This window comes from Bacillus rossius, chromosome 1 (assembly GCF_032445375.1).
Source record: "Bacillus rossius redtenbacheri isolate Brsri chromosome 1, Brsri_v3, whole genome shotgun sequence".
NCBI lineage: Eukaryota > Metazoa > Arthropoda > Insecta > Phasmatodea > Bacillidae > Bacillus > Bacillus rossius.
Window position 1 is genome coordinate 305,653,938 of NC_086330.1, and position 9,253 is coordinate 305,663,190.

Consider the following 9,253-nt stretch of genomic DNA (forward strand, 5'->3'; position numbering starts at 1 on the left):
ATTACTGCTGACAAAATCCTCCAGCCCTTTCTTATTAATAGTGTCCAGGTCAACAGTGATGTGCTTTGGAGAGAATTCAGCTCCTTCTTTATTCAGTGCTTTCACCATTTTTTTCTTTGTTGCATTTGCAACGTTATCATCAAAAAAAGATAGGGCAATCAGTTCTTCAGAAATGAACCACAAATGGCCACAAATTTTGTTCAATGCCTTTTTTGCTAAAACACTGTTGACTTCCTCATATTTCTTCAGCTCTTTAAGGAGCTCTAAATCGTTCCTTGGTGCCGAACATGCTGATGGAACTTGGAACCAAAACTTTATGTAAATAATGACTGAGAACATACAGATCTCAAGCACCCTGGACGTCCTTTTTCACGCTGCAACACTAAAAAGTCTCTATCTTCTTGAATTTGAATCATTTCCAGTGCCTTTGCATGTGCTACATCAAATAAGTGATCTAAATTGTAATTCCATGTTTCTTCTTTTAGTCTTAATACTGCTGATATTTTAGATTTGTTCTCTTTATTTTTCTTCAGATTCTGCCACTCTTTGAATAACTTTTCTACTTCATCAACAACATGTATTTGCTGTCTGGTAGGTATCCTAGCCTTATTCCAAACGGCTAGCAAATCTTTAGAGGTCAAATAAGCAGCTTCACGAATCTTTTGCTTTACTTGTTCTTTATAATAAAAAAATACGGACAGTACTTCCCGTTTAGATGGAAGTTTGGTATGAATGAACGTTTCAGACATCCGTCTGACCAACCATATTTCTGTCTTTTTCCTTGTAGAAATTGCAGAGTTTTTACTATGTTCCATGGTAAATACTAATAGTTATAAAATTAGTAACTATAAATTTATGACTTTTCAGTTTAAATTCATAAATTTGCAGCCTACATAGATAAAAACTTTTCAAGTAAATAATATTTTTTAGTTGTTCTGTAGGTAATTATTTGGTTTACTATTTAAACAATGAATACAAAAACACTTACTATGAATTCACAAACCAAAATCACAATCATAATTACTTTTAAAAACACTCTGGATAAGCTACATGAACAACTGCACAGATCAGACAGGCAACACTGCCCAGACAGGTACTGACAGGCAACTCACACATGACCTCGGCTGTGAGTGGGTTGGACAGGTGTAAAGGAGGGGTTTTGTGGAGGGGGGAGGGGTGAGGTTGCTTGGAGGAGAGTCTCAGCACGTCAATGTTCCCTTTAACGTGTAAAGTGGTGGTTGGTTGCTTAAGTATTTTAAAGTTACTTATTTCCTTATATTAAAAATTAATGTGCTGCAATATTAGTAATTTTATAAACTTTAAATGCTGGTAGCGACCCCTAAATTCGCTTTAAATACAGCCAAAAAAAATTCTAGACCATTTTACATGTAGGAGAATAATATGAGAGGGTGAACCATTAAATTTTTTAACCTTCATTTTTAAGCATCACCCTAATGTCGGTGCTTCGTGCCTCCATACTACAAAAAAAAACTGTCAATGGGTTCACTTTTGGGCTTGGATGCACAGTAGGGACTCAAGTAATTTATTTTAAATCTTTTTTTTACGTTACATTGCACTACAGTAGTCAGATCAAAAATATACACGTTCTTCTGTATGTAAAACCACAGGATCTGCATTTCATTTAAGGCGGCGGCCGATTCACTGTCTAGGCTATCTAATGTGACCTACAAACTGCAATATCTCGGAAACCAGTAGATATTTAGAAACGCCGTTTTCAGGGTAAGTAGTGGAACGTCATTAGTGTTTAAGAAATGTTTTATCAGAATTGTATTATTTTATTTACGGAAAAGCAGCGACCCAATAATTTTACTCTTAATTTATTATCACTTGTCAAGTGTTTATATATGAACAAATAGTTAACTTATATTGTGAAATATAACTTTGCTGACGAGTCCTATACTTCTTGTACCATATTTGTATAAAAGTGTAGTCTCCTGGAAAACAAATAATTGAATTGAATTCAGTTTCTTCATAAATTAAACATTTGGATTAGGTAAGTTGATTAGCAAAAAAATGTGCGCATGATTAATGTTAAGTATGCATAAAATCATGTTGGCCTACCCTAGGCACTTTCAACTGTCAATTTAAATTAAATTTTAAGGAATATTAAAACAGCATGTTTTTTTATTCACAATGCACGAATCTTGAGAAGTATCTGCATGTAAACAAGACACTTTGTGACTTACTCTACACTTTCGCAACCTTAGTACAATTTTCTCATTAACTGCTTTTTAGAAAAATGTTTTATTCAACTGCAGTTTGCAGCATAGCATTTCGTGGAATCCAAAAACTCGTTTGAATTGAACATTCATTAATTGTAATCTAAAGTGTAGTGTCGATTTCATAACACTTCGCATTAGTCGTCGCAGTACATGAATAATAATATTCACAGTAAAAAAACAATATCAAGACAATGTTAAAAACAAAGTATTATAGTTGCTCATTGTATTGAACAAACATGCAGAATGGTAAATACTTGAATGTGGTATTGGCAGTTCGTACACTCATAGTCTGTAATTAAATCGTTCCTAATTAAGCACCTCCTGCGTGGTTCTTTATTACTAATAATATAAAAAGAAAAGTTTCATATTTAAATTTTTTGCACGCAGATGGAGGCAAGTAATGAGATTCCCCAAAATATGACAATATATTACACAGGGCACCCGCACTATTCTAATTCCAACCAATATGGAGGCAGCTTGCTGATCATTTAATATCACTTCACTGTGATATTTAAAATGAATTTGTTATTACCAATGAGAAAACATAATTCGTTGGGAGTTTAGACACAATTGTTATTTAAGTGCTTTACTTTATCTACATTTCGTATTATACACATTTTTCATTGTGAAAGTGAAACTGTTGTGTTTCAACATGGCCAATGTATGCTGTTTTATAACCATGATAAAACGAGATGATAGTATTTTAGAAGATGATTTGGTAAAATATAGTAGTCCACTGAAATTTTCTTCTGTATTTCACATGTGGAATTCGTACAATATCGCTGTGCAATCATAGTCAAGATTTTTCTTTTAAAATGGCATCAATAATATCTATTTCTGAAGATGCGCCGAATGTTTTTATGATGAGATTACAAACTAACTTTGTATTATCAGGTATTAAATATACGAAAAAACAAGTTTCGGGTCACAGTAGAACTTTTAATTACATAATATCCAATATTTCGTAGTACAGACCTGCCAACCCTCCTGATTTTGGCGGGAGACTCCCGATTTTTGAGGTTATCTCACGCTTTCCTGATTTTCTGTGATATTCCCGATTTTTCTTTTTGCAAGCTCTAAAAAATTACAAGTTCCGTATGTTGCAATTTTGGCTTACGAGAATCGACGTTATCGATATATTGATACTATTGGCTTGTAAATAATCGTTTTGTCGAAACTGAGAAGTAGAAGATGACCGTTTGTCGGACGTTGTGTTGATTGAAATGCGAGAGGCCATTCAGTAAAATGTCAAAGAAATATAATGCTGTATTTAAAAATGCATTTACATCTCAATTTCCTTCAATTGTTGAGTCAAATAAAGGTGCAACATTCGCTTATTGTAAACTGTGTAGGTGCGATTTTTCAGTATCTCATGGCGGGAAGTGTGATGTTGTAAAACATATGAACACTAAGAAGCACAAAGACAATTCCGTATGCGTGGAAAAAAACAGAAAACTGGATTTTTGTGTAAATAAAGACAACGAAACTGTAACACGTGCAGAATGTTTGTTCACTGCATTTATTTTGGAACATAATCTGCCGTTCACTTGTGCCGACCACGCGGGTCCACTGTTCAGAAAAATGTTCCCAGATAGTCAGATAGTAAAAAAAATATGGTTGTGCTAGGACAAAAACAGCATCTATTATTAATGAGATAGGGAATAGCGGAAAAAGAAAAGGTTATTTTTGCCTTGCGGAATACACCGTTTTCGATATCTACTGACGGCAGTAACCAAAATGATTCCAAACTATATCCACTTGTGGTGACATTGTATAATCCTGAAACCTTGAAAATAGAAAGTAGTTTGCTTTCAGTACCGGCATTACACAGTGACATGACTGGTTTGAACGTTGACACACTATTGCTTACCAATCTTAAGTCATGTGAAATTCCTTTGTCAAACTGCATGTCTTTTGGCGCAGATAATGCACCAGTTATGGTAGGTCTAAAGAATGGTGTAGCAGGTGTGCTGAAGAGGGAAATTGAAAATTTGATTGTAATAGGTTGCCCGTGCCATCTGATTAATTGAGCAGCTGAAAAGGGTGCAGCATGCCTTCCTGTTAGTGTGGATGAATACTTAATTGGCATCTGTTATTACCAGGAGAAAAGTGCTAAAAGAAAAGAAAAGTTGATTCAATTTCAGGAACTGCATAATACTGAAATCAGAAAAATCTTGAAACACGTTTGTACGCGATGGCTCTCTCTCTGCAAGTGTTTAAATAGAGTTTTACTGCAGTGGGCCCCTCTTACTAGTCTGTTTAAAAGTGTGGTCAACTGTGACAAAGGGACTGATAGTTTGCATTCTTACAAAATTCCGAAACTTAGCCAGAATCTTGACTCTGACAAAGTTTCAAGTTCCTCAGTTAGTTCAGACAAATTTGATAAAAAAAAACCTACTAATTCCTCAAGCAGTAAAAAAAGGTGCTCAGAATCACAGATGTCGTGCACGAACAAAGTGAGTAAATCAAAGCATGAAGACACTTCTGGAAATGCAATTTAGGTTTCTGTCGTCCGATCTCAACAAGGCTTTCTGTCTTTTTCTTTCAAATGTTTTACCTGCATTTGAAAAACCAAATATTATCCTACAGTCAAGTGTACCCCAAATCCATGTACTGAGGATCAGTATTGCTCAGTATGTTGTAGAGTTTGTTATCAAAATTTGTAAAGCCTGCTATTGTTAAATGTACATCTTCATTATTACAACTTGAGTATCATAGCAGAGTAAACCAGGATGATGACAACGAAATAGTAATCTGTAGTGCTACTACTAAAGTTGTCCAAACTTTGAAGCAAGAAGAAAAAGTGATAATTTTTCCTTCAGTTAGGAAGTTTTTCACCACAACGTGCGACTATATACTGCATAAATTTCCGCTGAAAAATGAGGTACTCATTAATGCTGAAGTAGCAGATACATCTGTAGGTAGTGCATCGTTTTCTAGCCTGAAATTCTTTCCAACAATTTCGAATGTTGACACAAAATGCTTAGACAAAGAGGTAGATGAATTGCAATCACAGTTTTGTATGTTTCAATTTGAAGACCTTCCTCAAGAAATTGTAAAAGAGGAAATAATGGATATTAAGTGGTCCTTAGTTGGTCGAATGACATCTGCAGATGGAATTTCAAAATATGATAAATTGGCTACCGTTATGCTTGCAATATTGACCATTCCACACAGCAATGCTGAGTGTGAGCTAGTGTTCAGCCAGGTCACGAAAATGAACACTCAATTCAGAGCATCACTCAGCGATGAGACATTGGAAAAACTTTTGACAATTAAGTCCACACATCAGGGAAATTGTTTTGAGCAGATGTTTGATACCCGTTCCTGGAGAAGGCTAAATCAGCAACGACGACGATGAAGAAAAATTAAATAATAAATATACATTTGGTAAGTATTTTACACCAAATTAATATTTAACAAGAGAATCGGTGTTTAATTTGTTGTGGTTATATGTTTTTTGTTTTATGTTGTCAAAATTAAGTTTTAAAATTCAGCTTAATAGTGGGGAAAAAATCTCCTAATTTTTCAATTTTGAAAGGTGGTAGGTCTGGCAATAAACAAACTATTTAATACTGAAGATCCTATTCATGTTGCAGTTACATGGGAGTCTGAACTACTTCAGGTGAACATTTTCAGCTGTTGTGTGTGGTTACACACAGTCTGAACATGTTTCGTTCGAGGCCATTTCCCATTTAACTTAAACAGGTTGGCAAAGTAGTTCAGATCAACATATCTTCTACATTAGCCTTTGATTGGCTGTTTAGAATATAAACAGTCCTTTGCAGAAATTCAAGATGGAATGTGTTCCTGGCATGCATAAGTTCGAGTAATATTTTACCGAAGGCAACAAAAAAAAATCAACAGGTAATTATATATATATATTTTTTTAAATTGATACTGACCTTAATTTTCTTAAAACTGAAATAGGTACTCTCGCCAAAAAAAATAATTTTAAAAAAAGTTTCAGAAATTTTACTGTGCATTTTGTTTGCATTCCCGATTTGTAAAAAAATATTGAGCCTTATAAAAACGCATTCTCGTAAAATTGAAGTCATTTGAGTCCGTGACTTTTTAAAAAGTAACTATCTCAACTGTGCTCAATTTGATCAAGTCGCAGCTGCGCAACCGGGTAGGACTATCTATCTCACGTGGAAAACAGATTTGGCCTTGCTAATGAAGATCAACATACATTATATTATTACAGTACAGGTGATATTTAAAATTTTACACCAACTGTTGACCGAAAAATACTGTTATCCACATGTAGCTACCCTAACCTACATACTTAAAATAGTTTTTACATGGTAACCACTGGTTCAAACTTAAAGGGTTCTAGGATATTATCGTCCACTTGCCAAATTGGAAAAAAAATAGCTTTGGAATTTTGAGAAACTTTGTTGAGCAAGTGTACCTCTGTTAATGAATTATTACTTTTAATGTTCATTAGGTACTTTATACGATACAGGCACAGTTTCATTTTTTTTTTTTGTTTCTTTGCACATAACTTATTTCATTTTTTATGTATCACATTATTTTGAACATTTAATTTGAATAATATGAGTTTCGTACTTAACCTCTTACAGGGACCATTACCAGGGTAAAATATTGGAGATACCAATATAGGTATTAACATACTATATTCTATAATAGGGTGAAATAAAATTTTACGTAGCTGTGCAAGTAGTCATTCTACACATGCGACTAGTCTATAGTTGTAAAATTAATATTTTAAGATTTCTTGGTGTTGTGTGTTGACAACAACAACAACAAAAATTAGGTAGGCATACTTGGTTGTTCATTTTAATGCTTTTAATGCTACTGTATTTTTTAACGTTTATTTTCCAGGTGTGAAACATGGGGTATTAATGAAACCAAATGTTTGGTGAATCTGTGGTCTGCAGCTAGAGTACAGCAGGAACTACGAGCTGTGTCTATAAATAAGCCAGTGTGGGAGTCTGTAGAAAAAGACTTCAATGATCAGTTTAAGCCCACTGTTCCAAGAACTTTGCTTCAGTGCAAAATTTGCTAAACAAATACAAAGCAACCAAAGATCAAAACAGGAAGTCAGATAGTTCCTAATTTGTGAATGCTTATTGTTTATCAGTAAAATCTTGAGTGAAATTCTGATCACTGTTTAATGGAGCTGAAAATAACTGAAATTACATGGTTGGTGATACAGATTTGTCATTATGAGATATATATATTTTAAAACTAGATACTGTTTGCATGCCTCTGGCTCGACTACTTATCCACCAAGTACATTGCTGGACATTGTGCATATAATATACACAGTGCCAAATGTGTGCATGAAGTGAAAGCATTAACAGGCATAAACTTTAAATAAATTCATTCTGATTTCTTAATTGGGTTGAAGAATATTTGCTTTATATTCAGCATGTTAATTTAATCATGTTATTTGGGCGAGTAGCAGGTCAGATAGTTCTGTTTTACTTAGGAAAAATTGTAACAATTATTTAGACTATAAAACTTTCTGTAAAATTTTCATGATTTTTTTTTTCACTTACCATTCATGTATAGATTATTTTTCTTGAGGTTTATTGCACAAAACATCCTTACCTCTTTATGCACAAGCCTGGTTCTAACAATGGTAAAAATATCTAAATTTTGTGGATGTATTTACTTACCAATGTTTTTTTTTACAAACTTTTGTGTTGCAACGTACTAGGTATCTGCCAGTACGTCCCTCTAGACTCGCTCCGCAAGTGGAGTGAGGACGTGGAAAAAAGGCTTTTAACTGTCAAGAAATATCACGAGGAGATGCAGAATTCGACAGTGGAACGAAGTAATCCCGTGAGGGCGAAGGAGCCCCGTCGGCCAGGGCTTGCTGTAATGACGGCTTCAGAGGCAACAGGCGGTGACGAGCAGGCTTGTACGCGTGAAGACTCCCTTACGCACGGTCAGCGATCGCCGCTTGCCTGTTTACGAGCCGAGCGCGAGGCGCAGCGGTGCGGTGCAGTCAAATGCGCCGGCCGCAGCGACGACTAGCTGCAGGTGTGCCAACTGCTGCATGTTCGGGCATACTAAATGTGCGCAGCTGGCTCTTGACGTGTCGCAGCGGAAATGCTTCCGATGCAAGCGCTCGGGGCATTATCACAGTAATTGTCCGGGCTCGGCGTATAGTTGGTCGCCGCTCAGAAATCCAACAAGGGGTTCTTTAATTTTGTTCATGTTAAAAATTTTTATATGCATTTCCCTGCCTTGGTAGATTCCGGCGCTACCCGCTCGCTGGTTAGTCAACGGTTTATAGATAACCTGCAAAAACAGTATCCCCGCCTTGTAAAAGTCAGGAAAGGTAAGGATGTTCACGTTTGTGTGGCAAACGGAGAAGTAGTGCATTCTTGCATTGTGGTAGTCCTGCATTTAAAAATCAATAGGTTTTCATGGAATTGGAAGTTTAGTGTGATGGATAATCTATCTGAGGATATTATTTTGGGCCTAGATTTCCTTGGGGCTACACGTTGTGTGCTGGATGTGGCCGCCCATGAGCTTAGATTTAGTTTTGCCCCTGATGTAAAAATTTATTTCAGACATAAAAACAGGACTCCTGTAGTCTTGACAGGAATAGAGAAGGATAAGCGCCTTGATAAAGAGGGCGACATGGCAAAATTGGTGCAAGAATTTCCGGACGTGATAAAGAAAATAGGCAAGTGTGATGTCTTACCCTATAAGTTTTTTTTAAAAAACGATACCCCGGTGAGAGAAAAGTATTTTAAAATTTCCCCGCCCAAGTTACAGATGTTACATGAGAAAATCAATTGCTTGTTGGATGCCGGAGTAATTTCGCCCACAGTTTCGAACTATTGCTCGCCTGCTTTCTTAGTCAGTAAGAAGGAACCCGGAGAATTCCGCCTTGTACACAATTACACTAGTCTCAACAAATGCATTTTTGACGACCAGTTTCCCATCCCAACTGTAGAGAGCGCTCTACAGCATTTGGGAAAGGCTTGCTATTTCTCGGTAATTGACTTAAATGCCAGTTTCCACCT